The sequence below is a fragment of the Sciurus carolinensis genome, chromosome 12 (genome assembly GCF_902686445.1).
Source record: "Sciurus carolinensis chromosome 12, mSciCar1.2, whole genome shotgun sequence".
Lineage (NCBI taxonomy): Eukaryota > Metazoa > Chordata > Mammalia > Rodentia > Sciuridae > Sciurus > Sciurus carolinensis.
In genome coordinates, this window is record NC_062224.1 from 77,451,716 (window position 1) to 77,463,857 (window position 12,142).

At 34.7% G+C, this 12,142-nt stretch overlaps 1 pseudogene; it reads right to left on the minus strand.

The window, feature by feature from the left end:
- Positions 1–1,102: 1,102 nt before the first annotated feature.
- Positions 1,103–11,386, minus strand: LOC124961408 (cytochrome b-c1 complex subunit 2, mitochondrial-like; annotated as a pseudogene).
- Between the last annotated feature and the right edge of the window lie 756 nt (positions 11,387–12,142).

Consider the following 12,142-nt stretch of genomic DNA (forward strand, 5'->3'; position numbering starts at 1 on the left):
ATTCACTGATTCTTTCTTCTGCTATCTCAAAGGTACTACTGAGTCCATCTAATGAACTATCATTTTAATTTTCTCTCTAGAATTTAATTTTTTCCTTTTTAAAGAACGTTTCCCATTTGTCTGTGAGATTCTCTATCTGCTCATACCTTGAGACTACATTGTCCTTCAATTCTTTGAACACGTTTTATTTTAATTCTTTATAATAACTACCTTAAAATCTTTGATTTCTACGTATAACATCTAGGCCACTTGTCTGAGTCATGTTTTCCTATTTCTTTGTATAGTTAGTAATTTGGGGTTGAAAACTGAATGCTCTAGGTAATATATTACAGTAACACTGCCTATTCTTATGTCCCTTTAATGATTGTTTGTTCTTTATTTTAATAGTTAAATTGCTTGAACTAAAACTATAATTGTCCCATCAGTTCCTCCCATGCATTCATAATTTAATGGTTGTCCAGGAACATGAGAAGACTTATGCTCAGATTTTGGTACCCGTACTTCTAGGGTTATGCTATTAAACTCTCAGTCTCTCAGGGAACTCTCTCCTCTTTCACACTGAGGGGGCAAAGTCTTAGTTTTCTGCTTCTGGTTATATAAAATTTAGGGGAATATTTTAAGGCCAAACCACCACAAATTCACAATTCTTACTCATTTCTGGACTTTGAAATATAAACTTGCCTCTGGTTTCCACCTCCTTCTGGTTCCATTTGAATACCTATAAGTAGTTGAACAAAAATTTTTTTTCATCCAGATTTCATAATTGTTGTCTGTGGAAGGATTTGCTTTGACACTTTACTTTTAATACTATTTTTGAAAAGTAATTTTTCTCTATTTACAATTCTCAGCTTTGAGCTTTTTCTTGTTTTTTTTTTTTTTTTCCAGCATTTTAGGAGGGCTTCATTGTCCTTTTTTTTTTTTTAACATTTAAGTAGAATGTTTTATTGACTCTATGTCACCTGGGATTAATTACCTGCATTTATGTTTTATGACATTTTACTTGGTTGAGAAAAAAAAGATAAATTATTATAGACTTTGGACTTTCATGTGTTTGCTGCTTTGGATGAGAAAATGTTCCGCTCTCTCCCCTGCAGTATGTGCTTCAGGGTTCCAACTCATAAACAAAAGGTGTATGTCCCAAATTTCCACTTGCTGCCATTGACTTCTGGCCAGAAACAAATTTCTTTGCAGCATTTATGACATCAGTGTTAGCCACCAAGTCAATTTGCTGAAGGAGTGTGGATGGTGGTGTATAAGAACCGGCAACTAGAGCCTGGGATCCAACTTCATCCAGGAAGCCCTCAGAAGACTCCACTGACATTAGGTATCCAGCTTTCAGCTAGTTCTTGGCAGTCTGGACATCTGCACTGGAAAGGTTTCCTTGAGCAATTGTTTTTACTTGGTTATAGGCAGCCTTGATAACATCTTCAGCAGCTGCAGCCTGGGAGATAGTGTAAATTCCAAAGAGCCCAGAATCTGAGTAACTGGCATTGAAAGCACAAACATCAAATGGCTGGTGATTTCCTTTGGCAACAGCCTGGTACAAGATGCTAGTGGCATTGCTGCCCCTCTTGACATGTGGTCCCGCCCCAGGGACATGCTGAAGAACACTGAATGCATGTGCTTCTGCATTTCCTATAGCAGCACTTTCTGCTACAACAGCAGCATGGACAAGACTGTCTCCATTTTATTCTCGAATTTCACCTCCACAATATTTGGCTTTTGCACCAGATAAGCCAAGCCCACCCCTCATGTTGAGAAACTGTTCAGCAACTTGCTTTAAAATAGGATGACTCACACCAAGCCCAATCAAAGCCATTCGTGCGCTTGTAAAATGGTTCTGAGTGAAGTGATGTAACTCTTCTGATGTCACTTTTCCAATCCTATAGTCAGGACAATACAGTGAATTAGCTAAGGCATTCCGGTAAGCAGCAGTATGCAAATTTTCCACGAGATGAGCCTGTGGATTCTGAAAAGCCACAGCTTTGTCAATCTTTAGCTGAGATTGAAGGGCAGCCACTTCCCAATGACGAAATTCTGGTGCTGTGGTGAAATTAAGCAGGAACTCCATTAGAATGTCAACATCATCCCGCAGGCACTCCACAGTTTATGCCATATTTTCCCTTGTTGCAGTCACACTTAATTTACCACCAACTGCTTCAATTCCACGGGTTATCTTGAAAGATGAAGCACCTTTTGTAGTTAAACTGACTGCAAAACGCAGCAAATGAGAGGTTCCTAAATTGTTGGAGTCCTCATATCTACTGCCTGCTTTAATGAACAAACCAATTCTTGACGCAGGAGCATAGTTTTCCAGAGAAGCAATTACCAAACCATTTGGTAATTTGGTAAACTCAAGGTCCTGAGGATGTAGAAGAACTCCTGCGGGTGCAGCTGTGCCTTTAATTTTGGGGGCAACTTTGAGGGAATAAAATCTTGAGAAGGACCAGTAGCTTCATGGCTCAAGTGTCTTCATTGTCTTTTGACCTCCATTGTTTCTAGTGAGAACTTGACTGTCATTTTTATCATTTTCTCCTGTATGTAATATATCTCTTCTTCTGAGGATGGTTTAAGAATTGTTTGTTTTTTAGCATTTTATCTCTGATGTACTTGAGTCTATGTGTTTTTAGTGAACCGTACCCTGGAGTACTTTATTTTTAGATAAACACTTATCCAAGAATAAGGTTTTCACAAAACTTGGGAGGTTTTTGTCAATTGTTTCCTTAAATGTATTTTCTGCTCTGTTTAGACTCTTCTCTCTTTCTGGAATTCTAATAGTACACATTACTGCTTAATTTCTTTAAATGATATTATTTAAAGCAAAAATTGTAACACTGTATTTATACATGTTATAGAATTTATAACATGTAGCAATAACATATATAACAAAAATGGTACAAAATATGGAGGAATAAGAATAGAATTGTATTGTGTTACAATTTATGTGTACAATATTAACTTTAATTAGACTGCAGTAAGTTCAATGTACCTGGAGCTACCACTGGAAATAATTCAAAGGCATATAGTTAAAAAATTAGAAAAATTTAAATGTAATATTGAAAGTATTGATTAAGCCAAAAGAAAAAGAAAAAAAATGGAGAGAGCAAATAATAGATGGAACATAGAGAAAACTGAAAGCAATATGGTAAACTCAATTCCAAGAATGATTTTTATAATAAATGGATTAAACATTTCAGTTAAAAGGTAAGATTGTCATATTTTTCTTTTTTTATTTAAAGATTCACTATCTACAAAAGAATGTACTTTAAACATAAACACACAGGTAAATTCAAAGCAAAAGCATGGAAAAAGAAATACCAGGCAATTATTAAGTACAAGTAGGTAGCAATGATAATTCTAACATTAAACAAATTAGACTTTAAGAAGTATCACCAGAGACAAAGAGGGACATTTTATAATGATAAAAGGATCAATCATTAGACATTAAAATCCTAAATATCTGTAAACCTAATAATAGAACTTTGAAATATTCAATGTAAAACTGATAAAACAAGAAATATACAAATTCAAAATTTTAATACCCTTCTCTTTTAATTGATGTAACTAGTAGATAAAACAAGTAGATAAAAATCAATAAGGACATAAAAGATAGATCAACTGCCTCATAGCAGCTCAACTCACAATTGCTAAACTATGAAACCAACCTAGGTGCCCTTCGACAGATGAATGGATAAAGAAAATGTCATTTATTGGAATATTACTCAGCTTTGAAGAAGAATTAAGTTATGACGTTCGCTGGTAAATGGATGGAGTTGGAGAATATCATGCTAAGCAAAATAGGCCAAACCCAAAAAACCAAAGTCTGAATGTTTTCTCTGATATGCAGATGCTAATTAACAATAAGGGAGGGGGACGCTAGGGAAGAATAGAGTTCTTTAAATTAGGTAGAGGGGAGTGAAGGGAGGAGAAGGGGTATGGAGGTAGGAAGGATAGTAAAGTGAAACAGACATTATTACCTCATGTACACATATGACTGCATAACCAATATGATCCTGAAGTATGTATAATCAGAAAAATGAGAGATTACACTCCATTTATGTATGATTTATCAAAATGTATAGATGCATCCTACTGTTATGTACAACTAATTAGAACAAATAAAAAATTAATTAAAAAAGAAGTCAGGGCTGAGGATATAGCTCAATTGGTAGAGTGCTTGCCTTGCAAGAACAAGGCCCTGGGTTCAATCCCCAGTACCGCAAAAAAAAAAAAAAAAAAAAAAAAAAAAAAAAAGATATGTCAACTGATTTGACCTAGTTGAAAATGTATAGAATATTTTACTTGATAATACAGAATATGCATTCATTTGAAGTGAGTATGGAATTATTGCCAAGTTAGACTATACGTTGGGTCATAAAAGAATTCTAAATAAATTTTACAGGTTAAAACATTAGAGAAAATATCCTTAGAACACAGAGGAATTAAGTTAGAATTAACTACATAAAATACCTAAGAATCCCCATATAATGTGGAAATTGAAAACATACTTCTGTATAATGCATGTGTTAAAGAAAAACATAAAGAAAATTGGGAAATATTTCAAACTGATTTCAAAAGTCTTAATTTTAAAAAAAGATCCCATATCAAATGTTATGGGAAAATATTTAAAGGAAAATTAATATTTTTGTTATAATTAATTTTTAAAAATGCTTATATTATAAAATGAGAAAGGTTTTAAATCAATGATCTCAGTTTCTACCTTAAGAAGCTAGAAAAAAGAGGGAAATTAAATTTTAAAAAAGTACAAGAAAGAAAAATAAAAAAGAACTCAATTCAATAAAGTAGCAAATGATTAGCAATGGAGCATAACAGTTAAAAATTGTTATTTTGAAGGGAGTAATAAAATTGACCAATCATGAAAAATGGAGAGAAAACACAAATTGCTAATATCAGTGATGAAAAAGGGATGTCACCAGATAGATTCCAGAGGTGTTCATGAACTTCTTGGGATGATGGAAATATTCTCTATCATGATTGATACCTTGATGTATGTCTGTATATGTTTAAGATTCATTGAATTATACACTTACGAGCTATGCATTTCACTTTCAGTAGAAGTTACCTCAATTTAAAAAGTTAAATGGAATGTATCATGCTCTCAGTTGTGTAAACTTCTGTGAACCAGTGTTTTGGTGGGACTTGAACTTGTTCAACCCATTCTCTCACTTGCAGATGCAGGGTTCCACTTACACATTTTGTAGTTACTATAATTGTATGTTCCTATTTCCCTTTTTCTTAGACTGTAATCTCCTTAAGAAGAGGACTGGCTCTTTGGCACGCTGTGTTCCAAGGACCTCATATGGAACTGGGACCTTCGCGGGTGCTTGACAATTATGTATATTATTTCTCAATTCTCAGCATTCCATCATAATTAAAGCTGGCAGAGCTAAACAAAGATAGGATAAAATATCAGACATTGAAGAGGGTCAAGTACAGCATGTTTGGGAGTGCATATTTGTGCATGTGTGTCTCTCCCAAAACAGATGAAGGACACTGGGAGTTCATTTAACATCAGTTATTTCTTCTTTATTTGTTACTGAACATGCTTAAGACTTTTTTTTTTTAATTAGAGCATTATAATTATACATAGTTTGGGTTTGCAAAGAATTTGATTTCTATCCCCATTTCTCTCCTCCTTCCCTTTCCTCCTCCCTCCCCCTATTCTCTCTTCTTTCCTCTATTGATCTTCCTTTCACTCCTTTATTTATTTGCTTTTGCTTAAAATTTCATAATACACATACAGGTAAAATTCTTTTCTGTACATTTATATATGTATATAACATGGTATTGTTAAATTTATTCCATACTTCTACCCTTTTTTCTTCCCTCCCTCTGGTTCTTCTACTGCACTGATCTATGCACTGTCTTTATGATATCCTATCCCTTTCCCCACCACCATCTTTCCCATATTTTACACAAGCTTCTACATATAAGAAAACATTCGGCTCTTGAATTTTTTGTGTCTGGCTTATTTCACTTAGCATTTTCTCCATTTCCATCCATTAACCAGCAAGTAACATTATTTCATTCTTCTTTATGGCTGAGTAGAACTCCATTGTGTATACATACCACATTTTCTTGATCCATTCATCTGTTGACGGGTATCTGGGTTGATTTCATAATTCGGTCATTGTAAATTGTGCTGCTATAAATACTGAAATGGCTGTACAGCTATAGTATGCTGATTTTAATTCTTTTGCATAAATACCAGGGAGTGGGATAGCTGGGTCATATGGGGGTTCCACTTCTAGTTTTTTAAGGAGTCTCTACACTGCTTGTTATAGTGGTTGTACTAATTTGCAGTTCCACCAGCAATGAATGAGTGTACCTTTTCCCCCCACATCCTTGCCAGCATTTATTATTGTTCTTAATGATTGCCATTCTGACCAGGGTGAGATGAAATCTTAGTGTAGTTTTGATTAGCATTTTCCTGATTGCTGGAGATGTTGAACATCTTTTCATATGTTTGCTGACCATTTGTATTTCTTCTTTTGAGAAGTTTCTGTTTAGTTCTTTGGCCTATTTATTAATTGGGTTGTTTGTGGTTTCGGTATTGAGTACTTTATATATTCTGGATATTAATCCCCTGTCAGAGGAGTGGCTGGCAAAGATTTTTTTTCCCATTCTGTAGGCTCTCTATTAATCATCTCCTTTGCTGTGGATAAGTTTTTTGTGTATACATAAGTTTTTTAACTTATGGCATCCCACTTATTGATTCTTGGTTTATCTTGAGCTTTAGGGGGTCTTGTTGAGGAAGTCAGTGCTTGAACCTGTACGATGGAGGGTCGACCCTATGTTTTTTCTTCCAGCAGTTGCATGATTTCTGGGCTAATTCATAAGAACTTCCTGTTTTTGATGGGCCCAGAAAGTCACCTCAAAAATGTTACTTGGTTGTTAAAAGCATCTTAACAAAGTTAAAGATTACTTTGACCCACATTCTTGTCAGAAACATCATTCATGAAAGTGACATCATATAGGAGGCATAGGAAAAATAATTCCCTAATGTTAGATAAATGAGTATATAGCTATGTGCAACAATCCCTGGGAAACACTAGGAAAAACTCTAATGAGAGGGAAAATATCAAATATGTTTTAGTGTCTTGAATCTAAGTCAGTAGATAAGGTTAACTTCTAAGAATGTGCCTGTGAGGGACCAGAAGGGATAAGAGGGACACAGCTATGAGCTGATAGGGACAAAAGAGAAAGAAGTGAAGGACATATGGGGAGAGGACTTATTTTAAGACAAAAGAAGTTGAGTTCATCAATTCTGGGGCTATGTTCTCCCTTCTTTCATCCTCAACATTTACTGTGGATTGATTTATATCGGGCATTTTGCACAGCTATTGAGACTGATCTCTACCCTTGGGACAGTCTAGAAATCATGGGGATATTGTGGGTATGTACAAAGTTTTCATATCTCTGGGCATATAGAAAATTTTCTGTTTTGTCATTTGTTCCCATTTGAATCCAACTATCCTTCCCTTTATCCATGCCTGTGTTAAAAGGTCTCATCAATAAGATTTGTCTTTTATTTCCATAGCACTTACCCTAGTGTAAACAGTACAGCAGTACTGTCATTAAGCCTCAGCAAAGGGTCCCCCTGCTTGGGCCCTGTGGCTCAGAAGGCTCCATTTATCACAAACACAAAAATGCAGACTTATTGAGGAACTGATGGTCAGGGTGTCACCCATGATATGGTCTCAGTCATGGAGCAGCATGACCTGTAATTCTAAACCATTCCTTTCCAAACTAACAGCATTCATCTCATTTCCTGCCCTATGTCCTCAAAATAAAAGGTGACCTTGTTTGAGTGCTGTGAAGGTTGTAGACTGGACCACTGCCAACACCAGAAGCAAACATTATTTCTAAGGGAAGGATTTGAATAGAAGTGCTTAGGTAAGAGAATAAACAAATTAATTTGTCGATTGTTTCATCTCAGATACTATGAATACATTTTGCATAATGAACCATCAAATATCAATACTGTCTTGCCCAGTTATCCATTTTCCTGCAGGCTCTCAATAATTGGACGTGTCATCTGGGAAGCGCTTTGCAATTGCAAACTTTCACATCACTCTTAAATTTATCCTTAAGTAGGTCTTTATATAACATATGAAGTGTGATACTGATTCTGTACATAAAATTTTGGATGTAGATATTGATTTAAAATATGAAAATTATTATATGATAATGACTTATATGATTAAATTTGAATATTCTGTAATATTTTTATAATTATCTGTCATATGATATGTTAAAATGTTTGAACATGACTGTTATGGTTTAGGTATGAGGTGTCCCCCAAAAGTTTCTGAGTGAGACTATGCAAGAAAGTTTAGAGATGAAATGATTGGGTTATGAGAGGCTTAACCTAATCACTAGATTAATCCACAGATATGGATCAACTGGGCAGTAACTGTAGGCAGGCAGGGTGTGGCAATTAAATGCCTGCAATGACACATACAATTCAATTAGTTTCTGAACAGTTTATTGTTTTAGGGATTTTATCTTAGTTTCTGTTGTCTCAGTAAAATTTCAGTTTCTGTTGTCTCAGTAAAATTTCAATTTACTAATTGAAATTAGTAAAAACAAATTTTTAGAAAAACTTGCATAGGGACTTCTGTGGCCCAAGAAAGGTTATTTAGTTTGAAATTACTTGAGTAGAAGTAAATATGTGAAAGTCTTGATTATAACCATGCAATTAGTGATTTTGCTGAAATGAAAGCTAGAGAAGTAAAATTTACAGAATAAATGTATTAATGAATTATCTCTGCTTTTGTCTGGTGACTCATCTAGTTAACACTGGCTCATCAGTGGAACACTGAGACAAGAATAATTATAATTAAATTCAATTATCTTTGGTATTTAACTGACTTGAGATTATATGAAAAATAGTTTTACACATTTTATAGTCCTCCAGGCAGGGTAGAAACAGTATCAATAATGGGGAATTGATTATAATCAGAGGGATTGATCAAAAAGTAAAGATGAAAACAAGGGGGAGTTAAGATTTTCATTTCTAATAGGGAGACCACTTGAATGAATCAATTCTGAGACTGGACTTGGTTGTATGTATATGAATTCATGGATTTCAGTAAGTGTGATAAATCAAATCAATAAGATAAATATAGAACTAAATATGGATGTGTGTGTGTGTGTGTGTGTGTGTGTGTGTATACATGTGTGTGTGAGAGACAACTGTGTAGGAACAACTCCCACGATTAGCAATGAGCACACATTTCAGCCAGGTTTTTAAATGGCATTTTCTAATAAAAACAATCAGGGATTTTTGAAGCTATGATTATTTCCAGGGCAGGGACAAAACTTTTGGAATATCTTGTTGAACAGAAAGCAAAATGTTCTCTGTGATGATCAGACCATGTCAAAAGGACACAAAAGTCACTTTGAAGATTTCCTGTTGGTCCTGGTGAGCATTGAATAAATAATAGTACTTAACATCTAAGGGACTGTAACCTACTAAATATAATAGGAAGTCATGAGTCCTTGTTAATATAAATTAATAAATGAAACGTCTGATAAGAATGGTTATTTCCATTGTTTCAAAAATGACTCCACATAAAATAATTATTAATTACAAAGAGAAGAGCACATTGTAGTGGAGAAATCTGCCAGATATTACTTTCATCAAATTATTAGAGCTGACTTTATTAGTAATGGAACAAATTTAAATGTACCATCTGATAGAATGCAATGAGAACACAGAACTATTTTTGCTAAGGATGTGTAACCTGAATTTAATCATGAGAAAACATCATGCAACTCCAAATTGAGAGACATTTAAAAAAAAATAACTGGTCTGTAATCTCTAAGAGCATGAAGGCCTTGAAAATCAAGGAAAGATTGAAGAACTGTTCCTGGTTAAAGGAAATCAGAGACTGGACAGTTAAATGCAATATGTGCTTCTAAAGAGTATCTTTAAAGGATTTAATGGGAAAACTGAGATCCAAGGATTAAATTGTAGTGTAGTAAAAGTGTTAACTTTCTGATTTTTATGATTACATTATGACTCTATAGAAGGATGTTCTTTTTTTTTTTAATTTTTTTTAGTTGTAGATGGACACAATATCTTTATTTGTTTTCATGTGGTGCTGAGGATCGAACCCAGTGCCTTGTGTGTGCAAGGCAAGCACTCTACCGCTGAGCTACAGCCCCAGCCCCTAGAAGGATGTTCTTGTCTGTAGGAAACACAATAAAGTATTTGGGAGAGTAATGGAATATCAAGTTGACAAACCATTCCCAGAGGGTTCAGGAAGAAAAGTTCTTTGACTTCTGCTTGAAACTTTTCTATAAATTTGAAGTTGTTCCAAAATAAAAAAAAAAAAAAAAAGTAAGAAATAAAAATTATCCTTTAAATTGGATAATTACAGTTATGAAAATGAATAGAATATAACAAATCAGTTTGGACCAACTAAACTAAATATACTTCCAAGAGTGCTGCTTATACGGGACAACTCAGGTGTCCTAATGAAATGGCAGAAATTAAAAGCTATCAAGTTTCAGTTGGTCAGGAGAAATAAGTTCTAGAGATCTAAATTTTAATTTATTTTTTATTGGTGCATTATAATTATATATAATAGTGGGATTCATTATGTCATATAGGTATACAACTAATTTCATCCATTTCATTCCCTACTCCCTTCCCTCCTCCCTCCCTCCCTCATTCACTTGCTCTCCCTTCTATTGTTATTATTATTTTAATTAGTATGTTTTAATTACATATATATATGATTCATGATAGTATATTCATACATGGACATATAGTTTGGTACATTTCATTCACCAGTTTTTCCCCATGTCTTCCCCTCTTCCCTCTTGATCTTCTTCCTTTACTGGTTTCTGCAGATCAAGTGAACAGCATGGTGACTGTGGTTTATAATAATGTACTATACATTTAAAAATTGCTGAGTGCAGAGTTTAAATTAGTTCACTCGCCAGGTATGTATGTGATAGATATGTTCATTAGCTTGAATTAATCTGTCTGTATCTATATATCTCTTTTATCTCTATCTGAAAGCATCATGTTGGAGCCCATCAGTATATATAATAAAAAAGAAATGGTGGATGAAATGTAGAAATCATGTGCCTTGTAAGTGATAAATAGGCACCAAGTGCCAAAAGTAAGGAGAAGCCTACGGACTATGTAAATACCGATGAGGACTCAGAACAAAGGTTTGAAGTGGACTGCGGAGGAAAGAATATATTTCTACATTACTAGAGCAGGAAAGAGCAAGTGACTGTATTGTTAACTGATTAATTCATGTTGGCTGTGTCATTTCTGTGAGATTTGTACAAGTTGATCACCCTGTGCCTCCATTTCCTCGTCGTATAACAGTACTTACCTCATGGGTGGTCTCGGGTGAGTTAATTTATGTAAGGTGCTTATAACACTGGCTCAAGCAGAGCAAGTGCCACCTGAGTGTCAGGGTTGTTGTTGTTGTTATTAGTTCAGTCATCAACAGTACAGTTTGTATTTTCGATGTTAATAATGCTAATGTGGTAGTGGTTGATTTCTGTACCAAGAGTCAAAGGAAACTTTCCCTGTTATGCAAATGGCCTGCATTACCTTCCAGTGTGTGTCCCTTAGGACCCTCGATGGCAGAGAGTCAATGCTTACCTAGGCCTGACTCCAGCTTTCCATCCTGACCCCACTTACTGAGCTGGGATCCATTGGCTGGTATACCTAGAATGTATCTTCTGTTTTCTGTCAAGTGCTTCATTGTTTTCTTTCATTTGACTCTGTCATTAGGTTACTCACCCCTTTTCTACCTCTTTTGAAAACTAATCAAATTGTTTGGGACTATTGATTAACTCTGCCTCTCTCTGTATCCCAAAGAGTCTATTCATCTTGTTTCATTTTGAAGTCAATAAAGTATCTTCAATGAATCTGAAGCAGATATAATTTTGCATTTTATTTGATGTTTTGTGTTTTCAGTAACATTTCAACTTTCAAACCCTAAAGCCTATGATTATAGAACACTTTGCTTACTGACCCAGGAGGGCTTATGTGCTTTTCTTAGGATCAGGTGGAAAATTCTAAGCTTTCCTTCATGTTATCAATCAATACTTAGACTTCAGATCTTGTTTGTTTGCATCTGTTTAT